Source organism: Amblyraja radiata, chromosome 9 (assembly GCF_010909765.2).
Source record: "Amblyraja radiata isolate CabotCenter1 chromosome 9, sAmbRad1.1.pri, whole genome shotgun sequence".
NCBI lineage: Eukaryota > Metazoa > Chordata > Chondrichthyes > Rajiformes > Rajidae > Amblyraja > Amblyraja radiata.
Window position 1 is genome coordinate 58,644,281 of NC_045964.1, and position 24,987 is coordinate 58,669,267.

The following is a 24,987-nucleotide window of genomic DNA, read 5'->3' on the forward strand; positions in this document are numbered from 1 at the left end:
TCTGCAGTTCCTTCCTACACAAGATAATGATACTTTTTTTGGAAAGTGTTTACTGAAGTGGTTTACACCTAATATGGTCAAGAGGCCAAATCTGTAAAGGTAGCTTGATGGTGTGATAAAATGGGATGGCTACAATGTCTGGATATGAATCCATACTGTTCTGCTCCAGTGGAAATTACTGCCTTTGGTGACCAACTTCCAAAGCAGAGATGGTATGTAAGGTGAAAAATGTGCAAAGTGCCTTGGGTGAAAGATGCACAAAAGCATGCATCTTATTAAAAGGTTCTCCGTTAATACTTCATTTTAAACGTGGAGTCTGTGACTAGTCGTTTATAACAAGAGGAATCGAATATAGGAGCAAAGAGGTCCTTCTACAGTTGTACAGAGCCCTAGTGAGACCACACCTGGAGTATTGTGTGCAGTTTTGGTCCCCTAATTTGAGGAAGGGCATTCTTGCTATTGAGGGAGTGCAGCGTAGGTTTAAAAGGTTAATTCCTGGGATAGTGGGACTGTCATATGCTGAGAGAATGGAGCAGCTGAGCTTGTACACTCCGGAGTTTAGAATGATGGGAGGGGATCTCATTGAAACATATAAGATTGTTAAGGGATTGGACACGCTAGAGGCAGGAAACATGTTCCCGATGTTGGGGGAGTCCGGAACCAGGGACCACAGTTTAAGAATAAGGAGTAAAGCCATTTAGAATGGAGACGAGGAAACACGTTTTCTCGCAGAGAGTGGTGAGTCTGTGGAATTCTCTGCCTCAGAGGGCGGTGGAGGCAGGTTCTCTGGATGCTTTCAAGAGAGAGCTAGATAGTGCTCTTAAAGATAGCGGAGTCAGGGGATATGGGGAGAAGGCAGGAACGGGGTACTGATTGGGGATGATCAGCCATGATCACATTGAATGGCGGTGCTGGCTCGAAGGGCAGAATGGCCTACTCCTGCACCTATTGTCTATTGTCATAGTCTTGTCGAATTGTGAATAGTCTTGCTGAATTATTTTCTCTGAGAAAGAATCCCCACCCCATTCCCTTATCATGTACCTATACACTGTAAATGGATTGATTGTAATCATGTATTGCCTTTCTGCTGACTGGTTTGCACGCAACAAAAAACATTTTTCACTGTACCTCGGTACACGTGACAATAAACTGAACTGAACAGAACATCTGTTTCCGGAAAACGAACTTGCCAGGCGTTAGTGGGCACTGGAGTCACCACAGTCGTGTTAGTGTTGTGCACGGCGGCGAGCGTTAGGACCCAGAGGACATCCCTTTTACCCCGTGTGGTGCGATGAGTTGGAAAAGGACAGAAAGGAATCGAGGAGACATCAGTGTGCGGCTGCGATTTTTACACTGGTTTGGAATATTATTTGAGCAGCTCGAAAGGATTAAAACATAATAACACGGAAGCAGCCCAGTGTGCGAGGATTACCAGGAGGAATATGAGATGGAAATGGTTATTTTGTAGCCAGGGCGGATGCGGAGTGCACTAGCAGAGGAGGGAGCTCGCCGAGTTCGGGATTAAAAAGGTTACTAAATCAGCATCTCAGTCGAGGTTTTAATCCTTGCTCGCCGGCTCTTGATTGCATTATGTTCGCGGGCGCTCGGGCTATATATGTTTGCCATCGGCGGGGGTTTATTGCTGCAGTGCACGATTTTAATTCTACACATACCTGAGGGATGCTTTGAGAATATCTCAGTGTCCAGGTCGGATCTATCAAAAAGAGCACTGCCAACGTTACAGCGTTTTGCACCACTGTTTATCTTATTGTTGGCGACCCTGCGCTGTGCACAGGGAGGCAGATCGGCGTTTGTGTGCAAACCTGCCTTTTTTTTCGCACTCCTGTGTAAAAAAAAAATCCGTAAAGGACGGGCCATTCCGTCGTTCCCTGTGGCGGTTGTCATTTATTATATGCTTCCAGTTCAGTGAAACTAGAAATCTGAGCAATAGCAACCACCGCTTCTGATTTATTCTGCTCACTTGCTGAGTTGCATTTATTAAATAACGACGCACTCCTCGTCTATAGTTCATCGTTGTTCCAGTTTAGTAAACAGAGGTATTCACTTTCGTTTAAACTGACGGACGCTTGTTTTGAGTCGGTGTATTTCTATGCCAGAAGTTCGCAGTGCACGATTAATGACGGTACGGTCGGTCACAGATTGTCAGTGGTGGATTTGCAGGATGTTGAGAATGAATATATGTATATACGGTGACTGATCTCTGGTTTTCCCTTGGTTTTATTTTTGATTTACGATAGGAATCGGCTGCTCTGCCTGTCCTGACGTGTATTTGTAAATTAATGGACCCATCAACTTATCAAGTGAAGTACTCTCTAAACTTTAATGCCCCGGGTTGTTGTTGCCCTCTGGCCTCTTTTTTTCCTCCTCGTTCTCTTATTGCTCTTTTATTTATGGTGCAAATTCTGAATAAATCTTTTAGTATTGTGTCTTCGGGTTGTACAGCATACAGCACAGAAATGGCCCACCACATCCATGCTGACACTTTTGCTCACCTACACCTAATCCCATTTGCCCATATTAGGTTTATACCCTTCTCTGCCTTGCCCAATCTAAATACCCCTTAAATGTTGTGATTGTATCTGACTCCACCACTTCTTCTGGGTGAGTTACAGATATCAACCACTTGCTACGTTTAATCGCCCTCCCTCAGATCCCATTTAAAATTCCTTGCCACCCCCCCCCCCCCCCCCTCACTTTGTTGCCTTGTTTTTACATCCCTATCCTGGGGAAAATAAAGATTCCAACTATCTGTCCTCGTATACCTCGATCAGGGCAGCCCTCAATCTTTTTTGCTCAAGGGGAACACAAGCCCAGCATGCAATTATATCCAGAGAAACCCCGAACCACCACCTGGTGCTTCTCCTCTTCACTCTCTCCAGTGCAACCACGTCCTTTCTATAGTGTGGCAACTGAAATTGCACACAATACTCCAATCCCACACTATCTCAACTTTTATATTCTATGGCCAACCTATGAAGGCAAGCATGCCGTGTGCCTTCTTCACCACCTATCTACCTGTGTTGCCACTTTTAGGTGAAGTTGACTTGAACTCCAATGTCCCACTGTTCATCAACTTTCCTTAGTGCACTGAACATTTACTGTAATGTTCTATCCCTATTTGATCTACCAAAATGCCTTACCACACACATGTTGGGATTAAATTCCATCTGCAAATACTCTGCCCAATTTATAATCTGATCATTGGCCACAAAATGTTGGAGTAACTCAGCGGGTCAGGCAGCATCTCTGGAGAAAAAGAGTAGGTAATATTTTGGGTCAGAACCCTTCCTCAGACTGCATCTGACGAGTGATCTGACCACTAGCTTGCTGCAGACTTAGACAACTTTCCTTGCGATCGACAATACCACCAACTTTTGTGTCATCTGTAATGTTACTAATCATACCTCCCACTCTTTTTTCAACAGAAAATGATTCTTACCCTAATATCAGATGTGATAATTAAATTTTGTCCATGTTCCAGTGATTCAGGTGAATTCTAACTATCAAAATTCACTAGATTATAAATATCTTTTTTTAGATGTGTGGGGAATTCTCATTGCATCTTGACTCTCAGGAAAACAGTTGAATGGTTGTTTGTGGGAAATTGGTCCCAAATTGACCAAATTAATAAAAATATAATTAAAATAAATTGCTCCCTACTACTGTATAAAATGTAGACTTAAATAATACCAGAATTCACTATTTAAGATGTGTGGAATGTGTGATCCTGTTGTCCTGCTACAGATTGCAGAATTTAAAAATCCAAAATAGCTGACACATAATCACTTCTTGATATGTCTTGCCTTATGTAGAACAATTTTCAACTCTGTAGCCTTGCTTTATGGTTTTTAGTCACTTTTGCATGGGATTTTCAGTTGAAACAATGTATTCTTTTTTACACAAGATTTTCTTGGAACATACTAGGTGAATTGGTATATACTGTACACAGCTATGGTTATATTCTGCGCCCATGTTGCCACATGCCTTTATCTATATATCTGCATGAACATTTGTGTTTGATCTTTGGCAGATTTTTTTTCTGAGGTCTGGAAAGCTGTAAAAAAGAGCTATTTTTCTTGGACTAATAAGATGCCGTCTAGGTAAATAACACACAGTGATTGTATGCATTTCTGGACTAAATTTATTGGATCTTTTGTTTAAAAAAAATACAAGTGTCGCTTGAGTTTTACTTGTTTTTCCTTATTTGAAGACAGAAATCTTTTGGTTTATTTTGGTTGGATCATTTTGGGGAACTGCCAGGTGAAGGTATGATGCATCCATGGCAACCAAACATTATCCAGTAAGTACTATAGGGACCTCATTTATTTTCCTCCAGAGGTGAAAATCTCTGAAAGGAATCCAGCATGTACATTGGAGACACGAGAAACTGCAGATGCTGGAATCCTGAGCAAAAAACACATTGCTGGAGGAACTCAGTGGGTATGGGCAATTGACCGATGGAGTAGATGGGAGATAGCTGACAAAAACAGTAAGGTGGAGGGGTGGTGTAAGAGCTGGCAAGCAATAGGTGGTTGCACATAAGGAGGGGTTGATTGGCAGATGAGTCGGGTAGGGGTGAGAGGGCAGTAGATATTATCTAAGGTTGGGGGCGATAAGTGGGGAAGACGAAACAATGGTTGTTTAAGAAGGAACTGCAGATGCTGGAAAATCGAAGGTAGACAAAAATGCTGGAGAAACTCAGTGGGTGAGGCAGCATCTATGGAGCGAAGAAAATAGGCAACGTTTTGAGTCGAGACCCTTCAAATGGTGAGATCTGATAATACAAATGGTGGGATCTGATAAGAACGTAGCTTGTTGCTTCTTCCTTGAGTGTTGAAACCTGCACACATTTTGATTTCGCTCACTGGACAGTTAGCAGATTTGGTAGAATTTGCCCCAAAGCAAAGAATAAAAGCAATAAAGCACTTTATGTTTACCGTATTAGTTTGAATTGGATAAATAATCTTTTTGGAGGATTTGTTTGAAAGTCGGCTTTTAATTTCTGACTTCATATAATGACCATTTCTTCCATATTACCACATGTTGAAGCAATGCTAATGAATGACATTGTTCTATTCAGAATATTTTTGAATGATGAAGGATTAGAGGTTCAACAATGTTAGAATAGTTTTGATCGCAAGTAAATGTCAGTAACATAGAACACCGATGTAGGAGTATTTGTGTAGTTTTCAAAACCTTGGGTTGAAAATAATGTAATCACCTTGCTGTGGGAACTGTTGTGATTTCAGGGGAACAAATGTGAAAACAAAAGGAATAGCTTGTCATAAAAACATGAATAACAAATTAATTATTTCAAATAAAATTATTTCAGTAGTCAAAACCATCATTTTTGAAAACATTTAAGCAATGGAATATGGTATTTGACAAGATAAGAAGGGCTGCCTTTGGTTGTGAACCCCTATAAGGCAACTTGCGTGTTACAACAGAATTTCCGATAGCTGTCCTTAAAAAGTAATGCATTATACCAACATTAATATTTGATGCACAAATGACAATGTTTTGGTAATTTTGTCAGATGTACAAATTAAAGCTACAACATTTTCAAGTGCTATTTTAGAAAAGGCAAATTTAGAAGCATGAGCACTGCAGTGAGATTTTATAGCTTTACTGTCAATTTTAGTGTGAATTTTATAATGTGGTCTGTAAAATAATTTTACTTTTTGGGGATCATGGTTACAGGAAGGGGAACATGATTGATTTCTGGAATGGGGAATTGTCCTGTGACAAAAGTGGGGAGTACGATTCTGAAAGGATAGTTGCTGAGAGGGTGTTTCCTCTGGGTGGTGAGTCTGGAAGCAGTGAGCATAGTTTTAAGGTAAGCTTCTGAGTAATTACAGCTGAGATAAGAGACTTCTTCACAGGAGGGTGTTGTAAATCTTCAGTATTTACTACCCCTGAGGTCTGCGGATGCTCAGACATGGAATATATTCAAGGCTGAGATTGATAAGAGTATTGGACAGAAATCTTCTGGAACAGTGGATGAGGTTGAACTGAACAGCACAATTAGTTCTGAGACTGCCTGAGTTACTCCTGCTTTTATTTCTTGTGTTCTAAGTGGATGGAATTAATCATCTTAATTGTTATGAGGGGAAAGTGACAAAACATACAATTTTCCCTCCATTTGTAATTTTACTTTAAATGAAGTAGTCTTCGATGTAACCCAAGATGCCTACATCAAATGATTTGTTTTGGGACTTTCAGGACTTCAGACTATTTCAAAAGTGTTCCTCTGCCAGTGCATCACTTTTGAAGTGCAGTCATTTGTCATGTAAGCAAACATAGTAGTCAGACGTACAAGGCCAGTCCCACAACCTGGAAATCTGATTAATGACTAGTTAATCTTTTTGGTGGTGTTGGTTGTTGGAAAGTAAATAATATATGAATAACAGATTTAAAAAAAAAAAAATTTCAAAGATGTATTGTAAAGCAGAAACATGACAATGTTACAATTAAGCTTTGTTTCTGCCAATACTTTTGTGTATCTATTGTGAGAACAAAAGCACATAGGAAACTGCATGTTCTTCATTTATCCAAATTACGTTTCCAAGGAAAGCCCTGGTTATGGCCATACCTCGTTAAATCACTAACTATTTTGCTGCCGGCCAAGTTGGCAATTGTACAGAATTCAAGCTGTTTTTTTACTATTTCTCCATTTCAATTGTAGTTTGGTGATAACTGGTATCTGTTGAGACCTACCAGTGTTTACATTAGCGTTTAGGAGGAGCTGTGAGGACAGTTGTGTTTGTTCTAGAGTTGATGTCAAAGTATAAGAAGTTGAGGATAGAAGCAGTCAGTTCTGTTTATTGCTTCGTGCTGCTAATTTAAGGATTGAGCAATAAATGCTGGACTTGCCGCAGGCACCCACATCCCATAAAGGAGTATGAAAAGTGTAAAATTTGCAGTAGTAAATTTCATACAAGCAGGTCCCGTTTAAAAAAAATCTTGATAAAACAAATATTGCTGCCAAACTTTTCCATAAAACTTGAATCAAAAGGTGAGAACCCACACAACTCTCTAAGCTTGGAATAAATGAGACTGGGAGTCAAAGATTTGTGCTGGTTCCTAACCAAGCTGCATGTGTTCTCATTTAATACATTAGAAAAGCTTCTGGCTACAATCTAATGATTTCAAATGCTTGTATTTTTTTGGATTGGGTAAGTGGAAGGAATTAAACAAATGCATTCAAACTAAACATTTTGATGAATAGGGGAGGTGGTGGCTGCCTCTATGGAATTGATGAGTTTCATAAGATATCAATCTTTATTTTCTGTATGGGCTTATTTAAGAATTGATGTTTGAAAATAAAATAATGCATTGAGGTTTGGGAAACATTTTGTGAATCTTGAAAGGATTTGAAATATTTGATACATCGGTGAGTTTTAAAGACACCATTTAATGTGACTTCACACTTTTATAATCATTTCATAGCACGCTACAAAACAAAATTTGCTGCATTGAGACTATGCTGTCTATATTTGTATTACTGTCCACCACCTTACCAGACAGTGGCATTCCAAATCCTGATCATTCATGTTTCAAAAAAAAAAAAATTCTCACGCTGGCTCTGTTGCATTTGCCAATCACCTAATATTTCTGCCACCTGATTCATTTCTGGTGCTAGAATGTTTATTTTCTGTATGGGAACTCACTATGACTTTAAGCATTTTTTTTATTAAATCTCACATTAGGTTTCTCTGCTGTAAAAAAAGCCCCATCATTCCAGTCTAAGTAACAGTAATCCCTGAACCATTCTGTGAGACTTCTTGCGTATCTTCAAAAAACTTTTGTATTATTCTACAGTGTGGTGTCCAGACTGGAGAGGAACTGGTGTCTTGTATTGATTTATTTCTGTTTGAAGAGTATTTCATGTGATGGTGTGCTTTAGTGGAGATGTGCTGATATAGTGCTTGCATGGAATGTATTGAGACATGATGCTCAGCTGCTCCAGCTCTCTCTCCTTTGTGACAAAGCTTTTTATTAAAAACATTGAAATCCACATGGTGTTTAACGTCCATGCCATCTGCAAAAGTATGGAATGCAAAAGCACCATTAGTAATACTTGCACTTTTGGCATAATGGCCATTTCCTCTGAGATTATGATCCTTTTGAATTTTTGCATGGAACATTATTTAAACCCCTGATTTGAAGTAAATTCTTTGAAGAGATTGACGGTCTGGTCTCTAAATGTAATTTATGCCATGACTGAAGTTTAAACCATGCCCTCTTGTGGAAGGATACTGTTGTCAAGAGACTTGTGTGGCTGGAACAGAAGTGTTCAGATTCGCTCATTTGTGCTAGCACAGGAAGTTCAGGGTGTCCAATAACTGGATAGAGGCACAGTTGTCATGGCGACAAAGATAAGACACCCCCACCTCCTTAAAAAGGATATCTGTATTTCTGTTCAGATGCATAAAGCATTAGGCTTTGCTAGCTTTCCCCATGTCATCTGTTGAAACCCGAGTATGTGCCTGTCAAATGAAGGTCATTTATTCATTTGCTGACGTGGTAGCATAACTCCATAGTCGGCAAGGTTTTTCTCTCCTGAAGAAAAATGTTGTTTTGTAACATTTATTAAAAGAGAAAAGTACACTGAAGGGTTTAGTTTGTTTACTCCCAGTGATGTTAGCGGGGATGTTTCATTAATCAAAACGATGTAAAATTTGCTGTAGACAGCATCATGGAGAACATAATTCTGGGCAGTATCCATTCTGTGCCTAACGGTTTATCTTTTCTGTGCCTTTTGCCTAACGGTTTGTCTTATCTGCATGAGTGCACTGCCATCTGATGACCCAAGAATGTAGGTTGATTTTAACCTTCTCCCTGAAACCTGTAGATTAAGCCTCTTTCATGGGAGAGTAAGACTGATGTCTTGGCTGCATTTGTAACTGTGTAATTACTTGAATGATAGGCTTCAGAAAGGCAGCATAAATTCAAATTAAATTAAAAATAAAGAAAACCATTTATTTTAAACAGTTCACCACCATGAACATAGTTGGTTAACCTCACAAGGATTTGGGGGAAATTATTGTTGGAAAACCTGTAATCTTGCAATAAAAAGAGTGCACAAATACGTCTTGCAACAACATGTGTATGTTCAAGGATTTCCTGTTGGTGGAAGCTGTGTTTTATCTGAGGCAAGGTCCGTTGGCAGGAAATGTGTCAGTCACTTGTTTTCTTGAACTGGAGGAAGTGAAAAGGATTCGATGATTTGCCGACTAGGCAGTCGCCTTCTGTTTTCAAAGGTTTTTAAAAGAGAAAATTGTTTATTTATAGATATTTAATGCCATCCATAAGCTTTGATCTTCATGTCCGACCCTGAAGCTCAGGGAAACTTGGAGAAAGTGATGCCGTTTTCTGTTTAATGGGTATTGAACGTGCAGTGTTTCAGTAGCTTCAAACTGAAAGTATGTTGTACTCTGGTATCAGAGCTCCTTGATTGTCTCAGTTTTTCACATCTTAAAAGTAGTTGTATAATCCAATCTGTGGAAGTGGTTGGAGTATTGTAGTTTGTACAATGCTTTAATCGAGTGGGAAGGCATTTCGTTCCCTCCAGTTCCAAACTGCTTTTATCAGTCGTCACACAGCAGCCATATGTTGAAATAACTGCTTGAGAAATGCTTTGTGGTTTATGTATGCAATTTGTGCCTCAACTGCTCAAGGGCTTCTTTTTCTTAAAGTGACACTTTAATGAATGTGCTTTGGGGTTAATTATCATTAAGAAGAATATTAATTGGTTTAGTCCCATTTTTCTGCTCACCTCCTAGCTTGTAAATGTATTTACTTGAGGGGAAAAAAGAACTATCTTTATATGAAAGGGTGCAGAGCTTTAAAAATGCTATCTTTATACCAGTGGTGCTGCTTACACAACAATGTCTCAAATTGCAACTTTACGTCAGTCAGTCAAATGACAATTAATATTTCAATAAAATAACTCTAAAAAAGGTAATGGCTGAGGTTCATGCAGCAATTTTTGTGGTATAGTAAGTTGAAAAGAAAACTACCATGAAACACAAAACTGATGGATTGTAATTGTCCAGCTCTTGAACGATGAGGAGCAGTGAAATTTCAGAATCTTACTTTACAGAGCTGAAATATTTTCGTTTGAAATGGTCATCAGAAGGAAAGGCTTGGATTTGTCTATCTCCCTTCAGTGCCTTGGTCTTCCCAAACTACTTTACAACCCATAAATTATTTTTGAAGTGTAGTCATTATTGTAGAAAATGTGTTGCATTGTGTTGTAAAATAGAAGATTACTATGTTGAACTGTTAGTGTGTTGGTCATTTATTGTCACTGCCAACTTTTAAAAACAGTTTTGTTTAAATGTTTTGCTCTATTGTTTCTATACAGTTTTACAGTTTTCAGGGCGACCGCGCCTTTGCGGTTGCAGCTCCTAGACTGTGGAACAACATCCCTCTTCCCATCAGAACTGCCCCCTCCATCGACTCCTTTAAGTCGAGACTTAAAACTCATCTTTACTCTCAAGCCTTTCTTGACGTCTTCTGAGGGAGGGCTGTATGTATGTATTTATGTATGTACTTAATCTATGAACCAATGTTGTATAACGTTAGTACCTCCACCAATGTAAAGCATTTTGGCCAACGAGAGTTGTTTTTGAAATGTGCTATAGAAATAAAAGTGACTTGACTTGACTTGACTTGATCACACGATTGGGGTGATGTGCTTGGTTCTCTATAGTTCTCAGGATCATGTCACTTAGCTGACTGGTGTTACTTGATCAAAGAACAATAACACAAATTATCATGAAATGTGGCTCGTTTTCAAATGAAGTTCAGCTTTATGTGGAGATAACACATACATGAACATAAAATAGCAAACCGTGACCTATGGAAAGACGTGGGTTGGTTCCTTTCACGAACCAAATGAAAGAATTTTTCAAATGCAGTAACATCATATTAACGTAATCAGCAAAGTGAAATTGTAGCATCTCAGAAATTGAGTGCTTCAGTAAGTAGATGTGTAAAGTTATGACGATTGAGGATCAGAATAGAAACATAGAAAATAGGTGCAGGAGTAAGTCATTCTGCCCTTTGAGCCAGCACCGCCATTCAATATGATCATGGCTGATCATGCAAAATCAGTTCCTGCTTTCTCCACATATCCTTTGATTCCATTAGCTCAAAGAGCTATATCTTTCTTGAATACATCCAATGAATTGGCCTCCACTGCCTTCTGTGGCAGAGAATTCCAAAGATTCACAACTTTCTGGGTGAAAAGGTTTTTCCTCATCTCAGTCCTAAATGGCCTACCCCTTATTCTTAAACTGTGACCCCTGGTTTTGGACTCTCCCAACATTGAGAACATTTTTCCTGCATCTAGCTTGTCCAAGTCCTGAAGAATTTTATATGTTTCTATCAGATCCTCTCTCATCCTTCTAAATTCCAATGAATATATGCTTAGTCTGAGGCTATGTACTTAGGATCAGGAGAAGGAAGTATTGACATTTTGCATTGAATCATAAAATGGTACTTCATAGATGCTTAAATCTAAAATATATTATAAATATTGTTCCTCTTGTGCCTATATTCCTCCCTTTTCTCTTTTCATGCCACCCTTATTCTCCTTTCGTTTTCAAAGTAACTGAATTCTGACAATAACTGGGTTTCAGGGTTTGATGGATCTGCACTTTTATCTTAACCAGTAGTGGACTGGTCTGCTTTTTCAAACATGTCTGGATAGGGATAGGGTTAAATATAAGATGCTGTGTTTGGATCTCACAGTCTTTGAATTGCTAAAAAAAGCGACAACCCAGTCATAAAATTAAAAGAACAAGAAAGAGTCCATTTAGCCCAGCGTATCTGCTGACTTTGAGCAGAGCAGTCTCATCAGTTGCATTCCCCTGCCCTTTCACCATAGCCTTGCAAATTATTTTCCTCAAGTTCCTGTCTAATATATTTTCCAAATCCTTGAATGATTCTAATTCAATCACACCCAACGCATTTGAGTTCTAGATCATCACTATGTTTAAAAATGTATTTTCCTCACATCTTCCTTATTTTTTTAAACTTAAAACTTGACTCCTGGCCTGGAATAAGAAGTTGAAGGGAGCAGTTTCTCCCTAATTGACCTATCTAAGCAAATCATGATTGTGTCCACTTCTATCAAATATCCCTTTTAACTTATTTGCGTGAAGGAGAACTTTATTGATTATGGATCAATTTGGCTGAAACTTTTCTGAACTTGCTGAACATCTTTAAAAAGCAAGGCAACCAGAATTTGACACAATATTTCACTTGCACCCTAACCAGTACCTCCGCACCATATTACAGTGGAGTGGGAACTCCAGGATTTAGATTCAGTAATCGTGAGGGATCACTGTTATATTTTCAAGTCAAAGGTGGTGTGTGACTCGGACTGGAAGCTGTTGGTGGTGGTATTCCTATGTACCTGAAGCCCATACTCTGCAGGGTTTTAGAGGTTTGTGTAGTGGTGTCAGAGTAGCCTGGTTAGTAACTGCTGTGTATATTGCAGAAGATAGATACATATTGTGCAGCCACAATGCGCGAGTGGTACAGGGAATAAATGCTTACGGTATGGGATCAGGTACCAATCGAACATGTTGAATTGTCAACAATGGGAAGGCTTTAGAGTATCGGGTGATGAATCCCTTACCACGATTCCTGGATTCTGACTTGTTTTTATAATTGTAATATTATGTGTTTGATCCAGTTGAGTGTATGGTCATTGATGAACCCAGGATGTTGATGCTGGAGGATTTGCTGAAGCAATGCCATTGAATGTCTGGTCAGGTTAGATACTCTCTTGTGGCAGATAGTCATTATTTGGTATTTTTGTAGCCTGAATGTTATCTAGGTGTTGCCACATACTACTTCATTTGTTGATAAGTTGAAAATTTGAAGATTGAGCATTTGTCAGCAAAATTCCTCGTCTTACCCAATCACTGATGAAATAGCTGGCCTGAGGAATTTATGCAACAAATGACCTTGGGTGGGGATGATTGACCTTGGATGCTCTTGACTTGTTCTGAATCGATCTCATTTAGCATAATTGTAGTGCCAAAAAACATAATCGAAGGTGTCCTCGATGTGAAGATGGGAGTTTGTCTCCATGAGGACTGGGCAAAGGACTCCACTCTAATGAATGATTTTTGTAGACGGATGTATAATTCAGGGTAGATTGGTAAGAACAATGATAAATAGGTTTAATCCTTCTGTTGGTTCACGCATTATTTGTTGTGGACCTAGTCTGGCAGCTATGTCCTTCAGGTCTTGGCCAGTTCAATTGATGGTGATGCTACCAAGCCGCTCTTATCAATGGACATTGAAGTTCTCACCGATGGCAGCCAACATCATCAAAGACCCACACCATCCTGGCCACATACTCATTTCACCGTTGCCATCGGGAAGAAAGCACAGGAGCATGAAAACTGTAACGACCAGGTTCAGGAACAGCTTCTTCCTTACAGCCATCAGGCTATTAAACACAAAATAAGCTCTGAACTATAAAAGACTATTATTATTATTGCACTATATTTGTTTATTTATTGAGTGTGTGAATGTGTATTTATGCACTATTATATACTATGTTTACATATTCTGTTGTGCTGCAGCAAGTAAGAATTTTATTGTCCTATCTGGGACATAAGACAATAAAACACTCTTGACTTGACTTCTTGTCTTGACTTGGAAGAGCACATAGGTGAGAAATTATTTTGTGAGCATGACTTTGTTTGGCCATAGCTTGACTACTCTATGGTTTAGTTCTCCTGACTTAGACAACAATTTTAGATGCTTATGAGGACTTTGCAAGGCCAACTTGGCTGGAATTGCATTTGTTTGGTCTGAATTTAATGCTGTCAGTGCCAAGTCAATGATTTTATTCTTCCTCTGTTAGACCGTATTGGCCGAACTTGCTAGGCCATGGGTGCTGAGACTCGCATTGCCCAAATTGGGTAACAATAAAAAAAATTCTCCTCAAGGGACATTTGTGAACTAGATGGGCTTTTGTGAATAATCTGGTAGTTTTTTTTTTGCTTATCATTATGAAGACTAACATTATTAAAACCAAATAGTTTTTTTTAAAATTCTAGGTTATTAATTGAATTTAAACACCACATCTGCAATGGTGGGATTTGAATTTGGTTTTCTTTGTTACCGGATCTCTGGGTTACTAGTTAGTCAATTTAACATACCTCCCTGCTTTTATGTTCTGCTCCAGGATCCCTGTTTGCTTTACTAATCACCTTCTCAACTTCTCCTGCCGTTTTCAGAGATTTACGGATATATACCACGCCCGAGTACTACTTGTTCCTTTACAGTAAAGAACCGTGCCACTTAGTATAATTTCTTATTCTTTATTCTAATGTCATAGTTATACAACATGGAAGCAGGCTCTTTGATCCACCGTGAAGTACCTTTCTGCACTAATCCCATTTCCCAGCCCTTGATTTATAATTTATGCCATGGCTTTTCAAGTACTCATTCAAATACTTCTTAAATGTTCAGTTTAGTTTAGAGAAACAACATGGAAACAGCCCACCGAGACCGTGCTGACCAGAAATTACCCATACACTAGTTCTATCCTACACAGTAGAGACAATTTACAGAAGCCAATTAACCTACAAACTTGTACTTCTTTGGAGTGTAGTAGGAAACCGGGGCACCCGGGAAAACCCCACGCGATCACGGCAAGAACGTAAAATTCCGTACAGATATCGCCCGTAGTCAGGATTGAACCAGATCTATGGCGCTGTAAGGCAGCAACTCTACTGCTGCGCCACTGTCACCTCCTCAGTCAGTGTGTTCTAGATTACAATCACCCACTGGATGAAAACATTGTTCTGATCCCTTCTAAACCTCCTGTTGTACACCAAAATGTTCTTGGGTGTTCTACTTTCGTAGGTGTTACTGTACAGATTGAATATCCTAACCTTATTATAATTCCAAAATTATAACATTCATTCTTTGCAAGATTGATTTCCACATGATATTTTTTGTCCATTTTACCAACTGACAGTATCCTTCTGTAGCCATCCTCCTTACCATCCACAACACCACCAACTTTCATGCAATCTGTGAATTTATTAATCATATTTGCTACATCCAGATTGCTAATGTACATAACATGCAGCAAGAACCCCAGTACCACTTGCCGTGGTACACCTCTGACATAAACTTCCAGTTGCAAAACCCTTGACCATCACGCTCTGTCTCCAGTCACAAAGATAATTTTGGACCTAATTTGCCAAATTTGCATAAGTTCACATTTCTTTATATTAAATTTTATTAGATAATTGTTTACAAATTTGGCCAGACTATCCTTGTCCCTTTGTTGGTATTGGTATTAGTGTATTATTGTCACGTGTGCTGAGGGACAGTGAAAAGCTTTTGTTTGGCCAAACAATGTCCTGATTTTGTCAAATTAACAGCTGACAATTATACCATTCCTTAGCTTGCATCTGAGTAAAATTTATTTCAAGACGCATTTATGATTCACGGATATTTAAATGGTGAATGTAGCTTCAGAAGCGTGTTCATTTTGCATGTTAAAACCCACCCGAGAACCATGGGCGATTTTGCAATTTTACTGACGGATTTCTAACTTTTAATACTTTCATCTAACAAATGAATAAAGATAAAAAGTCAATAATGCCTTACTTTTGATGAAATGCAGCGAGCAAACGCGATAATTCCCGATATTTTGGATCTTTAAATCTCCACGGCAAATGTCCGCTAGCACTTCCGCTGTATTTGCCCCTTCAGCTCCCTATTGAATTTATCTTAGTTTCTATCTTTTTTTTTTACTGTAAATTTAGGTAGCTATTCCTCACGGTCACCCCGACTGGCTCAGTAAATTGCAGCTCAAAACCTGGCCGTTTTCGATGTTTTTAACGGGTGTGAAAGTGCGTGTTTTCCCATTCACCAACATGTACCGGAAGTGACGCTTGTCCCCCAGTTAAAGTTTTCGGTCACGTGAGTGCGGATCTACACTTCAGTGACCTTTCGTGAAATCACCCTATACATGAGAACAATCAATACACAAACAAGTACACAGGCAGAGCAAAGGGAAAATACAAGAGTGCAGAATATAGTTTATATTATTGTAGCGTTACAGTTCCCAAGAAAAAGTCAGTAGGTTAGAAGATCGGAACTGCACCCTAATATGTGGGAGGACTGTTTAGTAGTCTGATTGCAGAGGGGAAGAAGCTGTTCTCGAGTCTGGTATTTAATTTGTTGTTTTCTTCCCCACGTTTTATGTTACATCCGTGTGTATCATTATCTGCTAATTTGTAAGTTTCACTGCACATCTATGTCCACAATATCAGTAATACCAGTATTGATTCCCGGGGCACACCACTGTCTATTATCCTTTGTCTGAGAAAACAACTGTTTATTCTACTTTCTGCTTTTAAGTTGATTTCATATTTCATATTCATACTGGTATAGAACCTCCAATTATATGGCCCTCAATTTTGCAAACTATCCTTCTGTGTGAGTCTTTATCAGACACCTTCTGAAAATCCATATGAACACCATTATCTGTATTTCTTTCTCTGTAAAACACAGGTTAGTGAAAAATGATAACAAATCCATGCTCTCTTTTATCAATTTAAATTTCCCTGTGCCTACAAAATTTCCTTTATGATTGTTTCAAATGCTTGACCTCAGCAGAGGTTATGTTCTTGGACCTCTTTCTGAACAAGGATGATATGTACTTTATTCATTTTCAACCCATCCATCTATGGTACCCCTCAATTCTGGCAGCATTTTCTTGGTGAAGGCCAGTGAAGTATTTTACCACCTTTATTCCCTGTTGAGCTTCACTAAATCCCTCACTATTTAAGTGCTTGCTGAAGAATTTTGATTGTTAATGAATCTTCACTTCACACATTCTCTTTTTCCACATCTTATTTTCCTTTTTATTTTCTCTCTTGCCTTACTTTATGCAGCCCGGTACTCTCACCGGAATTATTCACCTAATATGCGTCATGTAGTGTTTTATTTATGTTTCATCACCTTCTTTATATCCTATATTTAATTCCGGAAGCTCTGGCATTAGTTCTTTCACTTTTTTCCCTTGTGGGACTGAATATAACCTGTTACTGAAATGGAAAAATAATTTTAAAAAACAGTGGAAGCTGGAAATCTGAAATAAAAATCATAAATATTTAACACACTCATAAGACCAAGCAGTATTTCTAGGGAGAAGAAAAGGATTAAGATTGCACGTTGATGAACCCTCTTCATAGGTGTAACTATTATGTCTCTTCTGTGAAGACTAGCCATTTTGTTGTTTTATTTGTCAATATTTACTTACATTAGGCCTGGACAGATTCCTTCTTCCCATTGAAGTTGTTCTTTCTCTACATAATACATTTCACTTGCAATTTCTTCATAATTAATCAAAACCTTAAGCTCTGATGATTGCGGCCTGCTTGTTCACCCACTGACACTTGGCACTCCTGGTCCATTTTGTTATACAAAACCAGATGCAATTATGCTTCCTGCCTTATTTGATGAGAAACTTGCTGATAAAGAAAGGTATTCCAGCAAGTTTTCTCCTAACATCCGAGTCAATATTGAGGTAATTGAAGTCGTCCAGAATCAACAATTATAAAGTTATAGAGTCTTAAAGTCTTAGAATTTCACTGCATCTTGGCACCTATGGTTCAGTTTTTACTGTTTTATGGCTCATGGAATATTTGTTCAGATAGACACAGACTTGATTGTTCCTTTTTTTCCATTTAAATACATTGATTTTCCACATTATACAGGAACACCAGATACCAATGCTAAAGGGGTGGAGATTTGACTGGAAAATCTTGTTTTCCTCTCTATCTTTAAACCTTGTATAAATTTGATCCTTGTGATGCGGTGTTTTGGGAGAAAAAAGAAAAAAAACATTTACTGCGTAACTATATTGGCATTTATACTATGGTTTGATTTTTGATTGTTTATCAGGGCATCTGTCTGATAAATGAGCACCTTTTCTGCATTATGTATTTTAGATACTTTTTAATCAATTATTTTAGACTGTATGGTTTTATAGTCATCGTTAAGGGTCAATTTTGTTATTGCATTTTTTTGGTCTAATTTTGGGAGCAATATTTTTAAGATTGTGGATACAAACCTTGGTTAAGTAGGGCACAGTAATATATTCATTTAATTAGTGGACTAGGATCCAGAGACAAGAGTTCAAATTCTATCATGCTAGCTGAGGAATTTCAATTAAAGGAATTACACTAATAACCTGCTTAGAACAAGAAACTGCACAGCACAGGACCAGGCCCTTCAGCCCTTCAGCCCGTGATGTATGTGCTGACCATGATGCTAGTTTAAACTGTACATTTGTCTGCTTGTAGCCCATATACCTCAATTTCCTGCCAGTTCGTCATGTGTCTAAATGCCCCTCAAATGCTGTTATCTTATAAGCTTTCAGCACTTCCCCAGGCAGCATAGCCCAAACACCTTATTCTAGGCACCTAACTTGCTTTATAAATCTCCTTTAAACTTTCATTCACTAACCTTAAAGCTAAGCACTCTAGTATTTGACATTTGTACCCTGAGGGGAAAAAGAACTCTTGACTATCTATACTGTTTATATCCTCTTAATCAGGTCGTCCCTCAACCTCCAAAGCTGCAGCGAAAAAACTTTGACAAAGCTCCTCTTATACCTAATATCCACTAATCCAGGCATCAGCCCAGTGAACCTCTTCTGCACCCTCTTCAAAGCCTCCACATGGGTGCATGTGTGTATTTATAATATATGTATAATATGTGAGTATGTGTGTATACACACACTGAACTTTTTTTCTCGTTTATTATGTTTTTTGCAGTGTAATGTGTTTACATATTCTGTTGTGCTGCTGCAAGTAAGAATTTAATTATTCTATCTGAGACATATGACAATAAAACACTCTTGACTCATGACTATATTGCGTTGATCAGAACTGCACACTATACTCTAATTATGGCCTTACCAAAGTTTTATACAGTTGCAACATTGACTTTAATACAATGCCCCAACCAATAATGGCAAGCATGCCGTATGCCTATGTTTACCATCTTATGTACTTGTGAAGCTATTTTTAAGTGGCTATAAACTTGCACCCCAAGATCCCTCTGCATTTCAATGCTGGTAACGGCCCCTTGTATACTTTCCTGTTACCTTTAACTTCCATTGATACACCTCATACTTGTCTGGTTAAACTCCATCTGTCATTTCTTTGCCCATTAATCCAACTGCCTTATATCCTAATGACAGACACAAAATGTTGAAGTAACTCAGCGGGTCAGGCAGCCTCTGGAGAAAAGGAATAGTTGACGTTTCGGATCCGGATGACTCCTTTGACAACCTTCTTCACTATCCACGATTTTACCAATTTGTTTTGTATTGGCTGCAAGCTTACATCACTTCACCTAGGTTTTTGTTCAAATCATATATTTATACCACAAAGAGGTCCCAGCACTGATGCTTTCTGATTGTCAGTGGTCACAATCAGAATAATACTCCTTCACCACTACCCTCCATCTTCCATGGCCAACCCAATTTTGAATCTAATCCACCAGATCTCCCGGGATCCCATGCCCCTTAATCTTCTGATTCAGTCTACCATGAGGGTCCTTGCCAACATTTTACAGAAGTCCATGTATACAACATTTACCGCCTAACTCTCATCAATCATCTTCATCATCTGCTCAATAATAAAACTGGACCAGAACTGCAACCAAAACTCCAGATACAGCGTAATTAAAGTCATGTAAACCTGCATCATGACTTCCTAACACATTCAATGCCCTGTCCTATGGAAGCAAGCATACCATATGTCTTCTTTACCACTCAAATCTACTGGTGTTGCCACTTTCAGGGACTTATGGACTTAAGATCCCTCTGTACGTTAATGTTATTAAGGGTCATGCCATTAATTGTATATTTTCTCCTTGCATTCGAATTCCTAAAAATGTTACACTTGCACGGATTGAACTTCATCTGTCATTTCTTTGCCGGCTTCTGTGGCTTATAATTGATATCTTAATTCTATTTGAAGTCTATGTGAATCACCTGGTTAGCATTCTGTTCACATTTTCAGGATGTCCCATTGAATTATTAGTTTGAAGTGTTACTGCTTTTACACAAGGTAAATTAAGCAGCTCATCTGCACAACAAAGTTTTGCAAAAAACAGGTTGACTATGATTATGACTCAGTTATATGAAAATAATTGATTGTGTTGATTGAAAGAAAAACATTTCCAAGGATGTGGTACTTTGAGCTCTTTCATATCCACTCGAACAAGCACTGACATGGGCTTCAGTTTGATACTCATCCAATGGATAGCTTAATCATGTGAGCAAAATCACATCAAATGTTCAGCAGAAACTGGATGAGACAAATACAGTTTTATAACCTACTCCTAACTAAACTTGTGTGATTTGCATACATACCAGGTGTTAGTAGCACAATAAATAAATATTCCGTGGGTCATACTGCATAGAAGTAAGCTTTTTGTGCATGCAGGCCTTTAAGTGCCCATTTATATACTAATCTTATTTTCTGGCACTTGGCCTGTAGTCTTCTATGTTTTGTCCTTTTGAGTGTTTGTCTAGATACTTTTTAAATGCCTCCATCAGGATGGGTCCCAATTTTCTTGGTCTTGTGGTGAGCACTTTGATGCCATATAATTTATATTTTCACTAAGTTTCATATATTTGCATCATCTCTCTAGCTTTTTACCCCATTGAATATTCTTTCTAATTTCTATTGATTCTGATCATTTTTGCTTTCACAAATGCTTCCTTGTATAAACACCTTTGATGAGAAAACCTATTTTAATGGCAAAAAACGCAAATGCTGGAGTAAACTCAGCTGGTCAGGCAGCATCTCCGGAGAGCATGGACAGGCGACGTTTCGGATCGGGGACCTTCTGTCTGAATAAGGGTCCTGATGCAAGTGCTTAACCTGCTAAGTTTCTCTGGCACTTTGTGTTTTTTGCTCAAGATTCCAACATCTGCATTTTCTTGTGTCCATTAACCTGCGGTTAATATATTTACAAATATATAGTGGTTAATATATTCCCTGTCAATTTAATTGTATTATGACTTTGTAAGTTTATGGCTGCTTCATGTTGGCATCTCGGAATTTTGGACCACAGCCAGTTCAGCTGAATTCCATTGTTGTTCTTAAGGTTTAGCTATACTTGATTTTGTGTCTAACAAAACGATCAGTGCTTTCTACTTTTTCAAAAGATGTGACTTTGAAGCTCTTGTATATGATATTTAGAATATTAGGAACCATGTGAAATGTATCCTGATCTTTCCCCAGGTTGGATTCAGAGACCATGTGCACTAACTGTTTGTGTTGACTTTGTACTTTTGCCAAACTGTTATTGGAGAGCTGAGAAACCAATTTGCAGTTGGTTTATTTTAAGAAAAGAATTTCATCGCTGGATTTCTGAAGATTGTGTGCCTGCATTGGTCTTATTTACTAAGGTTTATGATGCTCCTACGGAATAATAAAAAAGTCCTAAATCTCTTGAATACCACACCCTTAGGATTATTATTTCATGATTGTGATGTGTTGATGTATTTGATTTTTTTAATTGTGAGACAGAGTACACTTGCTTTTTATTGGAGGAAAAAATTATGTTTGGTGAATCATGGATAAATGTGAGGTTATCCATTTTGGTGGCAAAAACAGGAAAGCAGACTATTATCTAAATGGTGGCCGACTAGGAAAAGGGGAGATGCAGCGAGACCTGGGTGTCATGGTACACCAGTCATTGAAAGTGGGCATGCAGGTGCAGCAGGCAGTGAGGAAAGCGAATGGTATGTTAGCTTTCATAGCAAAAGGATTTGAGTATAGGAGCAGGGAGGTTCTACTGCAGTTGTACAGGGTCTTGGTGAGACCACACCTGGAGTTTTGTGTTCAGTTTTGGTATCCAAATCTGAGGAAGGACATTATTGCCATAGAGGGAGTGCAGAGAAGGTTCACCAGACTGATTCCTGGGATGTCAGGACTGTCTTATGAAGAAAGACTGGATAGACTTGGTTTATACTCTCTAGAATTTAGGAGATTGAGAGGGGATCTTATAGAAACTTACAAAATTCTTAAGGGGTTGGACAGGCTAGATGCAGGAAAATTGCTCCCGATGTTGGGGAAGTCCAGGACAAGGGGTCACAGCTTAAGGATAAGGGGGAAATCCTTTAAAACCGAAATGAGAAGAACTTTTTTCACACAGAGAGTGGTGAATCTCTGGAACTCCCTGTCACAGAGGGTAGTCGAGGCCAGTTCATTGGCTATATTTAAGAGGGAGTTAGATGTGGCCCTTGTGGCTAAGGGGATCAGAGGGTATGGAGAGAAGGCAGGTACGGGATACTGAGTTGGATGATCAGCCATGATCATATTGAATGGCGGTGCAGGCTCGAAGAGCCGAATGGCCTACTCCTGCACCTAATTTCTATGTTTCTATGTGAATCCTGGCCTAAAGATCACTTACATGGAGAGAGGATTGAATAATAATATCTTTATAATATCCACTCATCAACTCTTTGCTTTTCACACGCATTCACCAGAGTATCACACTGAGTTACTGATGCAAGAAAGACAGTTATTGCTCTGTGTCAAAATTTGACCTGAAATTCACAAGCAATTTTCAGTTGCCATATCAAAACAACAATTGTATTCTGACCTGTGGCTAAATGTACTTACCAATTAGACTGTGCTCTAAAGGAGATATGGCTTAAAAAATTGTCGCAGATTAGTACATTATACAATTTATAATGCTGCAATACTGTTGTATATATTTTTTTTTAAACAGTATATTGTGTACTTGTTATGAGCAATGTTTAGACCAGGAGTACCCAAACCTTTAGACTTGGATGTGGATTGAGACTATTATTGGAGCTCTGTGCGTGCGTGGAGGTGCTGAGCATGTGGTATTGTACCAGATGGTGTACATTGCTCATTTGCTGTCATCTGCACAGAATTCTTCCAAAAATGAGGCATAATTGGAGCAATAGGGTATTTTAGTGAAAGGGTTTGAGCCCAATGAGGCTACTGTTAGAGTCTGTGATCATCTGCTTTCAGTAGGTGCTTCTTTAATATTTAATGTTTTTCTTTACCTATACTATTAGTGCTTTCCCTCACTTCTGCATCATTCAATTAACTCCGTGTATCAGCTCACCACCACACCCCTATCCTGCCAAAACATCACCTGCCAAATCCCATCCAATGCATGTGTTCGAGGCACAATAGAGGCAGAGTTATATTGGCATGCAAACAGGCCCTTTGTCCCAACTCATCCATGTCATCCAAGTTCCTCATCTGAGCTAGACCCATTTGGCCCATATCCCTCCAAACCTTTCCTATCCTTGTACCTGTACAAATGTATTTTAATCATTACAATTTGGGAGACCTTTCAGCAGGCCTAACCAAAGTTGTTACATGCTAATTTTTTGGGTTCCCTAGTCTAGGTAAGTATTTTCGCATTTCTTCTTAGACTCATCGGGTGATACAGTGTGGAAACAGAACCTTCAGCCCAACTTGCCCACAACGGCCCAGCTAGGTAGACACAATGTTCTGGAGTAACTCAGCGGGACACGCAGCATCTCTGGAGAGAAGGAATGGGTGATGTTTCGGGTCAAGACCCTTCAGACTGCACTAGTCCCACTTGCCTGTCCATATCCCTCCAAACCTGTCCAATCCATGTACCTGTCTAACTGTTTCTTAAACGATGGGATAGTCCCAGCCTCAACTACCTCCTCTGGCAGCTTGTTCCATACACCCACCGCCCTTTGTGTGAAAAAGTTACCCCTCGGATTCCTATTGAATTTTTTCCCCTACGCCCACGTCCTCTGGTCCTCGATTCCCCTAGTTTGGGCAAGAGACTCTGTGCATCTACCCGTTCTAGTCCTCTCATGATTTTGTACACCGTTATAAGATCCCCCCTCTTCCTCCTGGGCTCCATGGAATAGAGACCCAGCCTACTCAACCTCTCCCTATAGCTCACACCCTCTAGTCCTGGCAACATCCTCGTAAATCTTTTCTGAACCCTTTCAAGCATGACAATATCTTTCCTATAACATGGTGCCCAGAACTGAACACAATATTCTAAATGCGGTCTCACCAACGTCTTCTACAACTGCAGCATGACCTTTCAACTTCTATACTCAATATTCTGACTGATGAAGGCCAAAGTGCCAAAAGCCTTTTTGACCAACGTATCTACCTGCGACTCGACCTTCAAGGAACCAAGCACCTATACTCTTAGATCCCTCTACTCTACAACACTAACCAGAGACCTACCATTTTATGTTTAGGTCCTGCCCTGGTTCAACGTCACACACTTCTCTGTATTAAATCCATCAACCATTCCTCCGCTCCCCCGGCCAATCAATCCATGTCCTGCTGCAATCTTTCATAACCATCTTCACTATCTGCAAAACCACTCACTTTTGTATCATCAGCAAACTTGCTAATCTTGCCCTGTATGTTCTCATCCAAATTATTGATATAGATGACAAACAGTAACGGGCCCAGCATCGAACCAAACCATTCAGCTACCTTTCCTTGGATCCCATGCGATCTAACCTTCCAGAGCAGCCTACCATGCCGAACCTTGTTGAATGCATTACTGAAATTCATGTACACAACATCTACAGCTCTGCCCTCATCGACCTTTTTGGTCATGTCTTCAAAAAAATCAATCAAGTTGTGAGACATGACCTCCCACATACAAAACCATGCTAACTATCACTGATTAGCCCTTGCCCATCCAAATGCCTATATAACCTATCCCTCAGAATACTCGGGTCAGAATACTCTCTAGTAACTTTTCAACTACATATGTTAATTCGTTCCCAGCATTTTCCCGGCAGCCCTTCTTGAAAAGATACACACCATTTGCCACCCTCCAGTCTTCTGGCACCTCTCCCGTATTTAAAGACGACTCGTAAATGTCAATGGAAAT

General features: G+C 39.2%; 1 protein-coding gene across 6 annotated transcripts in view; it reads left to right on the forward strand.

Moving 5' to 3' along the window:
* foxn3 (forkhead box N3) overlaps positions 1-24,987 on the forward strand; it is a 323,289-nt gene that overhangs the window by 19,519 nt on the left and 278,783 nt on the right. The window contains exon 1 of one of the 6 annotated variants that reach the window (XM_033027553.1): positions 1,194-1,529. The exons of 3 other annotated variants lie outside the window; for them this stretch is intronic. The gene's annotated coding sequence lies outside the window, so the exon portion shown is untranslated. Of the gene's footprint in view, positions 1-1,193; positions 1,530-9,217; positions 9,285-9,340; positions 9,447-24,987 lie in introns of those variants that run through there. 2 more of the 6 variants (XM_033027556.1, XM_033027557.1) reach the window with 2 other exon arrangements.